At 37.5% G+C, this 14,745-nt stretch overlaps 1 protein-coding gene across 1 annotated transcript in view; it reads right to left on the reverse strand.

Annotated features, from left to right (window-relative positions):
* Nucleotides 1-14,745, reverse strand: part of dab1a (DAB adaptor protein 1a) — a 364,356-nt gene that overhangs the window by 314,839 nt on the left and 34,772 nt on the right. The window lies entirely within an intron of this gene.

The following is a 14,745-nucleotide window of genomic DNA, read 5'->3' on the forward strand; positions in this document are numbered from 1 at the left end:
CAGTATTAACTATATGGCCATTTGATCACAATATAGTGTTATCCTCATGTAGTAAAAAAATCTAGATGGATTGTTTTCTAGATGGATCTTCATCTCATGTTAGTGTTCATCATCTTCAACATACTTAAAAAAAAATCTAAATCTTTAATTAGCACAAAATAACCTTTAAAACCTTCTCTCGCAGAAGTGGCTGTTATTAACTTTAGAATCAAACTAAAAAAATCAATGTTACATGATCATATTTCATTTTCACATCTATACTTTCACAATTTTCACAATGACTTGTTTGACAGCTCGCAGTTTTACGGTTTAATTTGTGGCTCGGTCACTAGCAAAATGGCAAGGAGATAATAGCATCTAGTTTTTAGAATTGCCGATGACCCAATGGGTCACATCCCTCTTGAATTGAACAAGAGAGCGGAGATGAAAAAAAATAATTTAAATACCACATATTTACTCATCAGACCAGTCCCAGCTTCCCAGCCAAAAAAAAAAAAAAAAAAAAAAAAAACCAGACAAGCACGGCCACTGCAAAGCACAACGGCTTTCTGTACAGATAAAACACAATAAGCAGAGCGAGGAGAGAAAAAAACAACTTTGAGCGATAGATCGGTACACTGCACACAGAGATAGAACAAGATTGAGAGCACTGAAAAATATTATGGGCCAACGAGGTTCCAGCATTACAAGAGAGATACTCCCGCTAATTCAACCACACAATAAATCAAGACCTCCTGAGACCACACTCCAACCTCAAAGAAACTCACAGCAGATCGCGTCCTCAGTTTTCACGGCCTTAAAAAGCAACATTAGCATTGCTGGACAGGGTTGCGTGATGTGCTAAATTGATGAGCAAGGTTTGTCTTGGCAGAGCAAAGGTAGTCATTACCTGGCACGCAAAACCACTAGCATTTTTGACATTTTGTTCAAACGTGTAAATTAGGAGTCAAAATCTTGATCGAAGCTTTGAAGAGAAATCGCTAATCCATACAGACCTCCAGCCATTTGGGTCTGAAGAGTTCTGAGGGATTTCATTTGACTAAACTTTTAACTTGTCCTTGAGGCAGACTTCCCTAGACACAAAGACAGGCGGGCAGCATGATGTTCACTTCAAACACACCGTTCTTTAGGTACAGAATCTTGGATCTTCTGCCCTATTTGACAGCCCGATATGGGATTACAGTGGGGTTTGTCTGGAGCTGACGCAAAGTAGAGATCAGTCTCACCTCTTGAGCTTGGACGCATGATTTTTTTCTGTTCTGCGGTTACCCTGTCAAGCTCACTCTCTTTCACAGCGAAGACTCCCATTAGCACCCAATGTGCTAAACAGAGGCACATTAACACACCTGTCATAGACAAACACACATGCTTTTTGTCACTACAAAGGGTCCTTGCTGGAGGATGGCAGGATGAAAAGGAAAAAGGGGGAGAGGAGGTGTGAAAGAGAGACGCTAGTGACAAAGCTGTATAATGAATGGGAGGAGAGACGGCCGCGTCTGACAGGAGATCAGCTGGATTCTTATTTAAATACCATTTTTATTCATATTACAGAGCTTTACTTGCCGCGGCACCCCTTCATTTTTGTTAATTTGAAGGGTGACACAGTCTAGACTCGTGTGGAAAGTGCAGCCGTGGCCAGATCAAATGTCAGATTGAATATAATGAGAGAAAACAGGCTAATAAATAAACATAACCCTGGGTGAATTTTCAGAGGCTCATCTATTATTTACTGCTTAAAAGTCATTACCCATACAGAAAGAACAGACTTGCTGGTTTAAACAATTATTCAGAGGTGGGCTTGAGTTATTTAGCTGGATTTTGGTTGGACTTGAGCAAAATAAAGTAGAGATGCTACAAATTTTACTACAGTTTTACGTTTTCAGGTAGGTCTTCAGCTGTTTTTAAAATTGATGGTGTGTCCGATATTGAATACTTCCCTACTATATATTATGGAAAAAACACTACGCCAAAAGAGTAGTATGTCCAAACAAGTGGGTGAAAAGTATCCAGTTGACTTAGTTCTTCCAGTGAGATTCTGAAGTGAGCATTCGAAGGACACTTTACTATCCCATGAGGCCAAGGGAGAGGATTTATGAATGGCAGTGAAGCGACACAACTGATACTGGTAAGGTCATGTAACAGTATATGGCGGATATAGTACATCTGAATGTCCTTCATTCTATCTACTCATATAAAACTGAGTGTAGTTTTGCAGTAAAGTCTCTAATCTAGGTGTGAAATCTAGTCATTTCAATAGGAATGCGCTCAATCAGGAGTTTCGCGTGAGGGTGTTAAATATTTAAGTTGGTCACACGGATTCGGTATGTTGACCAACAGAAGGCTGTTTGATTTGAAAGTGACTTCTGTGTGAGCTGTTTCATGCATTGCTAAGCTAGAGAAGTAGACCTTTTTGTTTGCAAAACTGAGGCAATAATCAAATAACGTTGTTTATCTATCTATCCACCCATCTACTGACCCATTCATCCATCCGTCCATCCATCCATCCATCCGTCTGTCCATCCATCCATCCATCTATCCATTCATCCACCCATCCATCCACCCATCCATCCACCCAACATATAAAAATTTCAAATTACTACCTCCTAATACAGATTTAGTAGCTTGAAGTGTAGCTGAGTACTTTTTCAAAAGAGTATCTTCACTATAATTCAACTATGAGTATGAGTTATGAGAAAGTTATGAGAACTTTGTACCTTGGGAATCGACAGTTTCAAAGTAGCTTCTTCAACACTGATGAGAAGCTGAGTTTGCCTTTATTTGTTAAAGGAAGTACTCTGAGTAAAAGTGCTTTTTGCAGTGCTGTGATTTGACTATACTAAAGGTCATGGTTCCGCTTGTGTCTTCTGAGAAGTGTTGAAGTGGCCGGTGTTGTTATTAAGAGCTTTTAGCAGCTCACACACAGTCCGCAGGACCCACAATCACACTCCCAGGGACGACATGCCAAACGCCAGCTCTGGAAATGACTTGAGGGGCCTTTGTCAGCTCCCAACAGCAGCAGGGAGAAAGCCAGAGGACATACGCCAAAGGACATACGCCCGGTCTGAGAGCTATTTGATGTTATGTGGGATAGATTTTTTTGCCACCAGGGTTTCTGGGAGGAAAGAAATCGATTGGGCACTTCAGAGGAACTTCACCTGCCTGCTAACCCGTGACGGACCCTGGACTCCCTACTGGTTGAAATCAGAGGTGTCAGAGCACACAACAGCTTGATTTAACTATGGGAATCTCAGCAGAGAGCTTGTCGTGTTTTAAGGATACAAAGACCATAAGCCAGTACATTCTTATTGGGCAAAAAGCAACTTTGCAGTATGCTTGAGTCTAAAAATGTCTGCCTTGAATTTGATTTAGTCTTTTATTATTTTATTTTTTTTTAAATCCAGTGACTTTTAGATAAGGCTTTCAAACTTTTTTATTTTCTTTTATATAAAGATTATGACTAAAATTCCAGTGCGGGAATTCAGGTTGTTGCCAAAGGCATTTTAAATGCCTCCCCCTCTAGCTAAAAAAAAAAAAACTTTCATTGTGGATGAAATTGTACTTGTGTGTTTACAACAGTGTGTTTACTAAAGATAGATTTAAAAAAAAAAAAAACTTAAAGAATATATACTTACATAGAAAATGTCTACTAAATGTGTTTTTCAAAATTTTTATTGTTCCATTTATAAAAGTACAAGCACTGTACATTAAACTACTTCTTTTGTGTTCCACAGAACAAGCATGGACGTTTCCTCCGAGGAGGCAAGGAAGGCAGTGCCGCCTCAAAAAAAAAAAAAGTGGATGAGAAAATAATCAATTTTACAAAAATAAAACAACGCAAATATTACAAAATGTGCATGAATCACTTAACACTGTCCAACAGCGACACCCATTGGGTAAAGTTACAGTGGGTGTCCGTGTCTCCCTTGCCTCCCTTGAGCTATTTGAGCTTTAACTAGGGCTGGGTATCGTTAAAAAAAAATTTATACCGATACCTTGATTTCGATACCGGTTCCTGAACGATACTTTTTCCGATACCAATTTTATGAAATCCGTTATAACAAGATTACATTACATATTACCTATAAAAAATAAAAAATAAACTTTGTTTTTATTTATTTTTTCAGTTTGTTTTCAGTTCACTTTTTTTACAGACATATACAGGTAGGCCACTGAGGGGCGGAATATATGCCTTGCGCTCTAGCGCACACATAAAGCTTGCCGCAAAGCACTGGCAAAAGTAGCCTAATGGTTCTGAATATTTCTGGAAAAAATTGCAAGGAGACATTTAAATTGTTTATTAATAAACTAGTATTTTCTGAGTCAGTGTTGGCTGCAAGGATGAAGTTGACGTTGCTGACTCGTCATCTCCGCAGTATGAACACGCGCGCGCCTATAGAGAGAATCTTATAATCTTTCATTTGGATTACGTAATCAGAGAGTATTTGTTTTTGTAGAATGTCAAACTTTCTACAGTTTATGCCTATTTCTCATGTCTGTGAGGAAAGTAGCCTATATACGCTGAGTTTCGGTTTATTTGTGACGCGCTCCAGTTCTTCTTGCAGTTGAAGACAGAGCAACTTTCTGCTCTTAAGTTTATTCCGTGCACTGTCAAGTGCTTCATCAGCCACGTCTCTGAGCATAACCGGTGTAAACTAGTGTTTTTAACTTCTTAGGTATCGAAATTTGGTATCGAACGACAAGACATTTTTTGATACTCGATGGTATCGAGGCAAGTCAGTCGGTGCCTAAAAAGTATCGAACTTGATACCCAGTTCTAGTTTTAACGAACCCCTAAAACATGCAGTGGGTTTGGTTGGAGGGTAATTGAGAATGAATGGGGCAAAGTCATCCAAAGTCATCGCACTATGATTGGATTGTGTGATAAATCCCGCCTCTTGCATTTGTGCATTCCACCTTTGTGAATCAGTCTAAAAGAACAAAATTATGGCGTTAATGTAAAGACTATAGTAAACAAACTCACCAACTTAGATATTACCGCTGTATTCCATGTCAAAATCAAAATTGAAATGGCCTGAAAACATTTGATTTTGGTGAGCAATCAGCTTGGTGAAATTGAAGTAAAATTTTGACTTTGCCTCATTTCAGAACACCACTTCAAGCCACAGAGAACAAGGCAAGTCATTTGAGTTTGGAGAGACCGAGGTAAAACAAATGAGGATATAATTTTCCTTTTTGTGTGAACTATCCCTTTGAGTTACACATGTTCTGAATCATTTAGTATTACCGTTCTTATAATCTTTCCTGTATCTCTCATAGAGCAATGGAAAGCTGTTGGTTTTAATTACGTAGCAGCAGAAAGGAAGCAGGATCAAAAGAGTGCAAACGACAAAGAGAGAAAGGCTTGTCTCTATTGTTCAGCTGAGTGTCATAAAGCAGCCTGGAATCGCTGTAGATATAAACTACAGAGAGGGAGGGAAAGGAATAAAAATCAGGCAGGACGGGGAGGCAAGACTGAAAAAGATTATATGATGAATAGTTGTGCATGAATGGAACGTCTTCTCTCTGCACTACACACACACAACACAACACAAATACACAGCAGGTGGCATGATCAATAGGGCCGATGGTGTGTTTAACTGCGCCGGAGTCTGTGCGCATTAGATTGCATGAGTTCACTTCAGTGCATCCAGAAATTAAGATGATTGATTTTTTGTTTCCACGAATCATCCTGTCACTGTAGGTACAGATCAGCGAGCTCGGCCTGCTATGACCGGTGGGACTGCCACCTCAAGATGGAGGGTTTGCGGATGAAAGGGGACAGAGGTGGCAAGTCTGGATGAAAGACAGACAAAAAGGACTTGGAGAAGGATGAACAGCACTGCGTTACGCCCTCCATTGGCACAAACACACACACTTGTGCATTTATGGCAGGAGAGCAAGGCTTGGAGGATATCCAGGAAAAAGAAAAGTGGAAGGAACCGAGTACAGAAAGAAGATATTAGTTTGATGAAAATAGGAAGGATGGAGACAAGATGAGACAAATAAACAAGAGGACAAAGGGAAGATGAAAGAAAAAGAGATCAGAGTAAGTTGTGACTAACAAAATGAACAAGAAATGGACACCATTGCAAGTGTTTGTGTGCTTACGACACTTTAGGGAAAACCTGTATAAAGATATCTATAAAATATAGACTTATATTATAAAACAACGTCTATGGCAGTGATTCTCAAGGGGTTTCCTCAAAAAAAAGATTAATAAATACATTATGTATTTAATGTTTGTAATTTTTTACAAATAAACAAATATCATTTAAAGGTTTGGGGTGAATACGATTTATTTTAAAGGAAATGAATGCTTATATTCAGCATGGGTGCATTAAACTTATTTTCAGTTTCATTGAAGTTCAATATTAATATTAAGAAATGTTACTTGAGCACCAAAGGATTATGTGACACTGACTGGGGTAATGCTAGTCACACTTTAGGGTCCAATTCTTACTATTACTAACTATTAACTATGACTTTTGCCACAATAAACTCTTAATTACTGCTTATTAATAGTTAGTAAGGTAGTTGTTGAGTTTAGGTATTGAGGATTAAGGGATGTAGAATATAGTCATGCAGAATAAGGCATTATTATGTGCTTTCTAAGTACTAATAAACAGCCAATATCCAAGTTATATGCATGTTACTAAGCAACTAGAATTGGACACTAAACTAAAGTGTTACCATAGATATCCCATATTGCATCCCCATTTTTGAACCCAAATCCAAGAAATGGTATACCCAAATTAAAACATTTGGCCGCTTGTTGTCATATCGTCAGAATTAATTAAATCAATGATACAAATCTGAGATTTATGGAACATTTTTAAGACCATGCTATGTGATTTAACTTAGAGGAGACTACAATGCTAACTGTTTTTAGCTTAGCACTGCGTCAAAATACAATTTATGAGAATAACAACATATTACTCCAAAATCGCGCTATAACATCAGTCAAGTGATTGATATAACTTCCTTCTGTGAACTGATGTGGCTTCTTATCACAGAATGAGGCAGAAATGTTTTATTTTATAATATTCTACACAGTGATAAAGGCTATGTCGATTAGCATTGCATTATACATATAAATCATCCTTATGAAATAACCAAGATGGCTTGAAGAACACAGATGTCACAATGCAATGCTAATTCTCTTCTTTTAATCAGTCAAAATGTCTCTATCAGCATTTTATTCAGCTAAAGCGATAGTCTTTGTCCGTATTAGGGATTTCCTAGAACATCAAAAGTTTAATACTTCTATGGGTCTCACTTGTGGACTTTCTGTGCAAGGGCATGTGAGATGTGAGAGTTTAGCATTTTAGCGTGCTCACATCGCCCTATTATAAGTACAACAACAAAAAATATTCTCTAAAGATATCTGAAGTAAACATACGATAATCCATACGTTTTTATCCGAATGAACACACTTTTGGACAAAAAGCCTCAAGGGATGTAAATATAACAAAACACAGAAAGCTGTCAGAAGTAAACAGGTTAATCTCTAAACATTTCACGTTTCAGTTATCGTCGGTTGTCGTCAATACCGGTATATTGCGACATCCCAAACCGCGATATTCAAAATATATATATATATATATATATATATTATTAGGGATAGTAAGATTAACTTTGCATAAAAACAATAGAAATCAATTGTGTATTCTCATTTAGATTCCTACCTAGTAAACATTTGTGTGAAAGATCTGTGAAAAGCAGCAGTAACCCAGTAAGATATTTGGTTAAGAGGAAGAACAGAAAGAAAGACCACAAAGTTGGCCAGAAAAGTAAGTTTGCTAAAGATCATTAATAGCTTATAGTGAGCTGTTGAGCATACATCCACTCATCCTGCCTGTTCGTAACAGCCTGCATCAATTAAAGAAGAAATGCATTAGTGGCCATGCCTGCCCTGATCGGCTCCATCACACCACGACACCATGAGCGCTTTAACTGGCCCTGTCTCCTGGAGCTTTGGTAATGTGTTTGTGTGACATTTACATGAACACTGTTATTCTCTTCTCCAGGCTTTTTGGGGTTATAATTCACTCAGCAGTGAGAAAGAAAACAAGATGGAACATTGTGTTATTTCCTGTTTATTTCCTACCTGGTTGTCCTCCTACAGCAGATATAGGCAGTAATTGTTATCAGGAGCAGATATCAGTGTAGATACCCTGGACAAAACCTTACACCACACGGTAAGATACCCAACAAGGTCATCATGATCTGTGGGACAGGCATACACATCACAGTATACAAGAGAGGTGCTTGTTGAATGTGTGTATAGGGTCTGTGGGGCTTTGTTGTGCAGAGCTGCCTGTGCTTACTAAAGATTCAGGTACACAGACGATACCCGTCCAAGCGGAACTACATCATTTACTCAAACAAAACATATATCTCTTACCTCTTAGATTCATCTCTCTTCAACTGGAAGTCCAATGAAATGTAGTCAATGCAGGATTAATTGCATTCTTATCTTATTGCTGCTGTAAGTGATTTCAGCACAACTAGTGACACCAAACGGAATTGAGAAAATAATGAATTTATCAATTTGCATGTTGGTGCCTTAAAATATAAATACATACTGTAATAATAATAATAATGGTTGATCGATAATAATCACCATTGCTGTTATCAGCCGTTGTCATATTTAGTTTTATTTTATTATCTGCAATGGCCATTAAGTTTTTTTGGCTGATAAGTTATGGATGCAGGACTTTTATTTTGACAGCACTGAGAACCCACTGTTTATTTTAAAGATTTCATTTTTTTAAACAAATTAAAAAAAAAGAATTCTCTATTTGATTAATTTTCAAATTATTAATTTGTAATTACTTACTAAATATTATATAAAATAGAAATAATTTAATTGCAGAAATTATGCATGTGTTGTTTACTATTATTTATCTTTAAATTAAATAGTGTGATATCATATTGGCCTATGTAAGCTTTATATCAGTCATTGGCCACCCTCTAAGATGTTGGCATTGGCCATCAAAAAAAAAGTTAAAATCCATATTTATAATTCTCCCTTTCAATACTCTTCTTTTCCCCCACTGCTTACATAGCCACACCCATTCCCAAAGACTTCACCCACTCAATATCTGTCCCCATCCCCTGTATATCCCAATCACTCTCTCAGAGCTCCACCTCTGTGCAGGCTTCACACGGATCCTAATCTCACGCTGTCTGTTGTTTGTTTGTGTGTGTGTGTGTGTGTGTTTGTTTGTGTGTGTGTGTGTGTGTGTGTGTGTGTGTGTGTGTGTGTGTGTGTGTGTGTGTGTGTGTGTGTGTGTGTGTGTGTGTGTGTGTGTGTGTGTGTGTGTGTGTGTGTGTGTGTGTGTGTGAGTGAGTGAGTGAGTGAGTGAGAGAGAGAGAGAGAGAGAGAGAGAGAGAGAGAGAGAGAGAGAGAGAGAGAGAGAGAGAGAGAGAGAGAGAGAGAGAGAGAGAGAGAGAGAGAGTTTGAACTGGGAAGCAACACCAGAGACTGACTCTGCATACCAACACAAAACAACAGAGAGAAAGAAACAAAGGCATGGACTAAATAAAATGGACTAAAAACACACCAAAACAAAGGCAAATACAGTACAGTGACTGGTTAGAGAATAAATATGCATTTACATGTTTGTATATGAATAAGACTTACTGAAGGAAAGAAGGAGCTGGTGGAAGGGCTTTGTGCAGCATCTTTCAATCTCAATGGCTTTATCTACTTGATTATAATCCCATAATAAGGTCATTTAACATGTAACATTCTCTCTGATTTCTCTCCCTTTACAGATCTATTCCCCACACGTTTCCACTGCAACCTCCCGCTCCTCCCATTTGTCTGTCATGCATTTGCATTTCTCCATCAGTCTATAGAGTATATAGGAGGCAAATGAATGCAGTCTTTGCTCTACTTTCATTGCTTGATATAACAAGACAAATACATACAGTATGCTTATTGCAGCTCCTTAGCTTTAGCAAATAACCGCTTCTTATCAACAAGCCATTTTGGCTAGAAAGGGGTCATTGAATGGTTATATCCTTCTTCTAAAATATCTAGATTATACATCATGGTCTGGTTTCACGAACAGGGCTTAGATTAAGCCAGGATTAGGCTTTAGTTCAACTAGGGCATTTAAGTAGCTTTTATAAATGTGCCCTAGAAAAAAAAGAGGTCCTATTTATGCTTTTTCACTTTTTTAACTTTGGTTAGTCTGTATTAAAAATATTGCTGTTTGACCATAAAAAAGATCTGCAAGGTTACAAAGCTCAAAGTCCAAAATTACAAAAAAAACAAAACAAAAAAAACAAAACATAGGCTATCACTCCGAAATGTCCGACACCGTTACTACTCAGCACTAAGAGATCCAATAAAGAAAGCATTTGAATTCGCCACTGAAGTAATAACATCGCTGCGAGATAGTAAGAAGCATTCAAATTTCTCCGTTATTAACCGTAGATCTCTATTAGATCAAACAATCAAGCATGAAAACATATTCTAGTACACTTAAGCAGATTTACAAATTTAAAATGTAGTGTCATTCTCTTCTAGGCAAACTAACCTAAAATACTGATGACTCATCCTGCACTAGACTGATTTTTGTCCAATCAGATGTGCTCTAGATTGAAAATGACCCTCCCTTTAAAGGCACAGTTCACCCAAAAAATTGTCATCACTTACTCAGCCTCATGTTGTCCTAAACCCTAATGACTTTTTCTTCTGTTAAACATTAAAAATTTAGAAAATAGATTTGTTTCCTCTTTCTCCATCCAAAACTGCATAACGTTTCTCAAACGACCTTGTTTTGTGGTCTGCAGTAAAGAAATGGTGAGTAAATGTTGACAATTTAAATTTTTAGATGACCTATCCCTTTAACATCACTAAAACCAACTAGCAAGTAGCAAATCACAATCAAGCACCAGATCGTTTTCTAAGAATTTCAATAATATTAAATTGTTAAAGTTTGATTAGGCACGTTTTTATGCCATTTTGTAAAAAAAAAAAAAGCATCAAAATGAATCAAAAGGAAAAAAGATTTTGGGAAAAAAAGCACATTTCACAGTACCTTGCATGGATTGTTAGCCGTTTTGAACAAAAGCGACAATGTAAATAAATGAATGGATATATGATAGTGAATCCTCATTGTGCTTGGATTAGCCTAGGTTTCACACACATACAGTTAGATGCAGTGGGAGTGCTTGGGTAAATGTGAATGGGTTGTATAATTAATATTGTTTGTCTTCTAGTGTGATATGTGAAGCAATGGAAGGGCTTTACTAGACACTCAACCCTCATTAACGCTGAAGAGCATATAACGTTAGAGGGAAAAATCGCTCCACTTAGACTAACTATACAAGCACAAAGATGCCAAAGCACAGAATGGTTATTTGGACATTCGGGGCTTTTAATTTACACCACTGAGCAATCTTCAATTGTAATTCAGACATTTTTACAGAACTGCATACACACAAACAAGCACTTACTGCAACCTTCTGAGGTGCACAACAGCTTGGGCAAGAATGGAATTCACACATGAATAGAACAAGACGATGCAGGTGATGTTTTCACTCCTGAGAACAGGAAACAATGACCAGCGTGCATGTTCTCATCACCATGACAATGGAACAAATAAACCTGTGTTGCTATGACAATGACTAAAGATTGTAACATGACTGGAATCCTTGTCTCTGTCATAGACATGGATAATTCTGTAATATTTGTCCATTGAGGATAGCTTCATCTTGGAAAACCACAAGTGCTAGCAGATGCTCAAATACATTTAATTGTCCAGATGTTTGTTTGATTATGACCATTAGAATCAGTTGGGAGATTTTTACACTAGTTATTGGTTTCTTTCCCACTAAGAACTGTAGAGTACTTGGTATCAGATGGTAATGTATTAGTACTTTGGTGCACCTTTTGCTTTGTTTTGGTTGTCTATGTACATTTTAGATGTTAAGCTTTTGAAATTTGGGCCGCTGTAAACACACTCATGACAACTACAACAAGATGGCAAAATCATATGGTTTTGTACAACTTGGATTACACAAATATGAATTCTACAATCATGATTAGGTCTAGAATTTGAGAAGAGGAGGGTTAGGTTTAGCTAATCCAACACCAACCATTTCACCATCTTATACAGTACGTATTATTAGCGAATGAGAATGATTCGTTCACTTACAAGATCCATTTATGAATTAAACTCCACTAGCACAAACACATACTGTATGCAGCAATACAAATGAATTGTGGTGGCTGGCCGGATTCGGCCCGCAGGCTGGACTTTGAGTATCCCTTATCCTCTCTCTCTTTTTCTGTCTGATAGCTAACTAATACGTGTGTGGAGCCCAGCTTAATGGAGTGAAAGACTACAGGGACTGAATGATAGGGGCAAAACAGCAGGTTTAAAACAAAGGATCCAGTTAATCCTCATCCAAACACACCATTCCCCTCAGACTGTTGAAACTGGTGTGCAAATCCACATGAACTGAATTAGTGAAAAAGGACTAATTACATGCTCATAAGTGAATTGACATCAAACTAAAATTATGATTAAAATGAGATATATATATACACACACACAATTTAATTTATAATATTGTTTATATATCTTCCAGTATTGGTCATTTAAAAGTTGCACTTTTTCAATCTCAAAATTAATTTCCAATGTTCATATTGTACATTGTTATTGTGATGTCTACATTTTCTTGTAGCAATTTAAAGCTGCATTATGCAGCTTTGCCGATTTCTTTGCTGTTTTCTCGCTTTTTGCTCGCGGGTTTCTCTATAGAGCTCCCCCTACAGCTTCGGAATAGATATTTGACAACACTGTCGTCAAAACTCGTTAGCTCGTCCCATCTTCTCCCGCTGGTCATGTGCATTTGTTTTCAAAGAACCCGACGAACGCACGGAGCCATGTCCACTGAGGTATGTATAATACACAGAAGGCTAGCATATAAATGTTTAGATAGTATATGTGTGCAGTGCCGTAAAGCAGTTTGTTACATCGCGAGACCTGATATCACGCGATACTTCCTGATGCTGCGGCCGGCGGTCCGCCGGCCCGAAGTTGCAAGGGTGGTTTTTCATCTCACAGGCGCTCGAGGGGTGCGAGAAGACCACCATTCAACCCGAAAACAGTCATATAACTATTCCAATGACTCCAAAGCTGTTCGGTTAAGATAAAAAAGTTACTTAGTTCACCTTTAAACCCCAAAAATTGAAATCCCACAGACCTGCACACAAAAGTTTGCATCATCACAAAAATATTTTAATGAGCAACGTTTTGGTCAATAAATCAGCCAATCGAAGGTTGATTAGGGTTGGGTATCGTTTTAATTTTAACGATTCCGATTTTGATTCTGTTTATCGATTCCGATTATTATCGATCCCTAATTTCGATTCCAATAAGGTAAAAAAAGATATTCACATTACTGTCTTTACTTACTGTTTTGCAAAACATTTAATTGCAGTTGAATATCATGAACAAAAATCAACAGGCTAAAGAACACTAACACAAGGAATGTTTCCTGTGGTTTAAAAAATACCATAGAAAAACAACTAGCCTAACTAATATAAATTTCAAGCATTATTAAAGACAAGTAAACACTCAGTAATTAATAAAGAACAAATAAAAAATTGGCAATCGCAACAAATAGATGCAACCGAACAAAAATATGATTGTAATAAACAGTGTTTTAAGATTTTCAGGTATTTAGATACAGAAACTGTACTCAAATGTAAAATAACACTGCACTTTATAAACAAAATATACATTTCAAATATAGTTACAAAAGTTATTCAGTCAAGAACGAGTGAATTTTCTCTTTGTCTTTTGTTGTTTGATTAGTGATATTATAGAGACGGCAGCAGGAATATTAGGCTGCTGTCACTTTAAGAGTTGCACGGATTCAATATAGTTACACATGCCTGCAGCACTGAAAACAGCGCTTGAATGGTTAAAAATCACTTTTTCTGTGAGCACGTTTTGGATGTATGCGCATTGCACAGCACAGAAAACAGTGCGCGAGTCGTCTCACGCTTGAATGGTTTAAAAGCACTTTTTCTGTGAGCATGCTTTGGATGTGTGTGCTGCACAGAAAACACTGCCCGATCCAATACAATTGATACAATCATTATTTGAAGCACCATGTTACTTTCAAAAGGTGATTTGCTCTATTTTGATCGCTACCGTACATCAGTGTTTATATCTGAACTATAAACATTTATCCCAGTACTTCTGTGATCATCTGAATTATTGTAAGACAGAAATAACGATACTGTGTGGCTGAAAAGACTGTTTGTGAAGCTGTTTCATACCTAAACTTAACTGCTCTCTCACACAGAATTGAATGATCTGGTGTGATTTTGTCAAAGGTTTAATAGACAGTTGTCATTTAGGAATAAGATTGCATGGGTGTTTGAATCGAGATCACGATCTTTTAACGATTAATCGTGCAGCTCTAATTCAAAGCAGACAAAAACATGTTCATGCGTACTGTTTCATTAGCATTTTACTCACCACACTTACATACACACATGAACATGTACACATACACAGAACAATATGAAAGCAGACAATAGTCGGGCGAGATGTGCCATAGCAGTGTCCCAGATACCAACTAACACAATGAACATGGTTCATCTCTAAACCCTCCTCCTTTTCATTATATATCTCTTTCTCCCTCCCTTCTTCCCTCCCTCCAGGTTCTGGGCTAGAGCTCACATGAGAGGTGACACACTTTGAAGATAAA

The sequence above is a fragment of the Abramis brama genome (assembly GCF_963993115.1).
Source record: "Abramis brama genome assembly, chromosome: 18".
NCBI classification, from domain to species: domain Eukaryota; kingdom Metazoa; phylum Chordata; class Actinopteri; order Cypriniformes; family Leuciscidae; genus Abramis; species Abramis brama.